This window comes from Peromyscus eremicus, chromosome 10 (genome assembly GCF_949786415.1).
Source record: "Peromyscus eremicus chromosome 10, PerEre_H2_v1, whole genome shotgun sequence".
Taxonomy (NCBI): Eukaryota; Metazoa; Chordata; class Mammalia; order Rodentia; family Cricetidae; genus Peromyscus; species Peromyscus eremicus.
Window position 1 is genome coordinate 50,668,344 of NC_081426.1, and position 2,957 is coordinate 50,671,300.

The 2,957-nt window shown below is 46.3% G+C and overlaps 1 pseudogene; it reads left to right on the forward strand.

Annotated features, from left to right (window-relative positions):
• Positions 1-1,689: 1,689 nt before the first annotated feature.
• On the forward strand, positions 1,690-2,435 carry LOC131920400 (ubiquitin-conjugating enzyme E2 D4-like; annotated as a pseudogene).
• The last annotated feature ends 522 nt before the right edge of the window (positions 2,436-2,957 follow it).

Sequence of the window (2,957 nt, forward strand, 5' to 3'; positions counted from 1 at the left end):
CTTTTTTGAGTTGTTAGCCAGAGTTGTCCATGGAATCCCCAAACACACAGGTGTGGTGATATTTTATTTGTACTGAAATGTGGTGATATTTTATTTGTGCTTTAATAAATAAAGCTTGCCTGTAGGTCAGAGGAAAAAGCCAACCACAACACAGAAGTCATGCAATGTTAGCACATGCCTTTAACCCTATCACTTGGCAGATAGGATCTCTGTGTGTTCAAGGCCACACTGGAAACAGAGTCAGGTGTGGTGGCACACGCCTTAAATTTCAAAACTAGTTAACCATGCAAATCTGGAAGTCTGTACAGACAGACAGGAAGTGACAGAGTCGGGTAGAAAGAGAAAGTGATGTAACTTAACATAGAGAGTAAATGAGATGGCAGAACAGCAAGGCATACAGATGTAGGTAGACAGGAAGTAACTTGCATTTGGAAGTGCAGAATTGGTGAGGTAAGGTTGGCTGGTGGCTTTTCCTATTTCTCTGATCTCTCTAAGGCTTTCACCCCTATGTTTGGCTCCATGTTTTTTATTTAATAAGACCTTTTAGAAATTCGTCTATACACAGGTTACTGCTATTGTTTTTTGTTGTCCCTCAGAGGCAGAAGTTAAGTCGCTATTGCGAAAAACACTATATTCGGCACACACAGGACCAAGAGGTCCTTTGGCTAAACTGAATAAAATATCTCCTCCTGTGGACTAGCTTTTATGGTCCCAGAAGGTGCCACATAAGCTTTCAAAAGAGGGAAGCAACCAACAATCCTACTCAGCTATGAGACCTATGAAGCACAACACAGAACAGCATAACTAAATATCCCTAGGGGTGGAGTAGTGGCATGCATAACTTGGCAGTACAAAACAGTTTTTTTGTTTTTGTTTTTTTGAGACAGGGTTTCCCTGTGTAGCTTTGCGCCTTTCCTGTATCTCACTTTGTAGACCAGGCTGGCCTCGAACTCATAAAGATCTGCCTGCCTCTGCCTCCCAAACAGCTTTTTTATCATAGGTAAGACCCTCTGAACAGTAGGGAAACCACGCCTGGTACTGGTAACGTCATGGATCTTAGAAAAGAATCTACAACCACCACCTTTACTAAACCACCTAATCCCCATCAATATTTCAAACATTTGTCTTTACATTCACAGATAAGTATTGTCCTCAATCCTAATCCAGAAAACTAATTTTTCCAACAGGCAAAGATCAATGCAGACAACCATAACCAACCAACATGCAGAGATGAGGACCCATCCTAGTCCCAGTAGATACATCTGCAGAACAATTCTCACACCTAAGGATCAGGGATTCATTCAGAAATGGGGGCAGAAAGAGCCAGGGGATCAGGGAGTTTGCTGTGAGGCTGTATCTCCCAGTCATGTCGAAAGCTACACCCATGAAGTCTCACCAACGTGACTGCCTAAACAGGAGCTGAACTAGAGCAATAGACTGCCAGAGTAGGTTGGAGGAAAGCCACAAGGCTTAAGCCCTACACAAAGAACTGCAGTCAACTAAGGATGGCTGAGAGTGAGAGGTGCCACATTTCCTAAGTGTCACCTTCCCCAGGGAAGAGCCCTTCAATAGGTTATCCAATAACAGTGCTTCAACAACTGAGCTATCTTCCCAGATCCGACTTTGGTCATCATAAGAATTACATGGTCTGGCAGCCCCGCGGGGCTGGCTGGGCCGAGCAGCGGAAGCATGGCGCTGAAACGGATCCAGAAGGAACTGACTTAGAGAGGGATTCTCCTGCTCAGTGCTCTGTAGGACCTGTAGGTGATGACTTGTTCCACTGGCAGGCCACCATCATGGGCCCAAATGACAGTCCTTACCAAGGAGATGTTTTTTTCCTGACCATCCACTTCCCAACAGATTATCCTTCCAAGCCCCCAAAGGTTGCTTTCACTACCAAAATCTATCACCCCAATATCAACAGCAATGGCAGCATCTGCCTGGACATCCTGAGGTCACAGTGGTCCCCAGCATTGCCTGTGTCCAAAGTTCTCTTGTCCATCTGCTCTCTGCTCTGCGACCCCAACCCTGATGACCCACTGGTGCCAAAAATAGCCCACACCTACAAGGCCGACAGAGAGAAGTATGTGTCCTCTTTGGGTTGGCTTTGTGTGCAGTTGCCCAGGTTCCCACAGATATTTTCCTGCCCAAGCCAAGCCCATGTACAACAGACTAGCAAGAGAGTGGACACAGAAATATGCTATGTAAGTGCCTCGAAGGCTTCATGGGAGACAGTGTCCAAGAGAAGTTGCCAGGTAGAGTGGCCTTCCTGTGAAGCTCTGAGCTATTGGCTAAGGCACTTACAAAACATCCTCTGTTCACACACATGTCGGTCATTTACTCTCTGGCTGCAGCATGTTGGTGGTACCACTTTCAGCCATTGTGGCCTTGACAGTATCACACCTTTGATGCCAAATCAGCAACCATCATTGTGATCTGCAGTCTTCCTGGTTACACTAGAATTGATCTATGCCCCAGCTTTTCTGCTTGTCTCTGGGGAATCAAGCCATGCATGCCTCCCCTACTTGTCCTCAAATGGTGCACTAGTCACTATGGCACTATACAGGGGCCCAGTCTGCTCCCTAACCACATGTTTTTTGCCTTTAGAACACAGTGCAGTCGTGAGAGGCCAGGGCAGAGTGGGCTTTCATCATACTGTCTGCCACAGAGCCATGTCCTCAGGAGTCCGAGTGCATCCTGGAGGCTCCTGGGAATTGGAACAGCATCGTGAAAGTGCTTCTGCTCTCTTCCACCATCCTCTGTAGTGCTATATGCTGCGTTTCCCTCCTCACACCAGACAGTAGCTGGGAAGCATCAGGTTCTATAAAGCATGTAACACCCCAAAAAGAAGATGTCATTATCGACGTGGAGAGATTGAGGTTGTGCTTTTGTATGTGGTGAGGCTTTCCCCACTCTTCTTCCACTGGGAATTTAACATGAAGTTCAAATATAAGCCC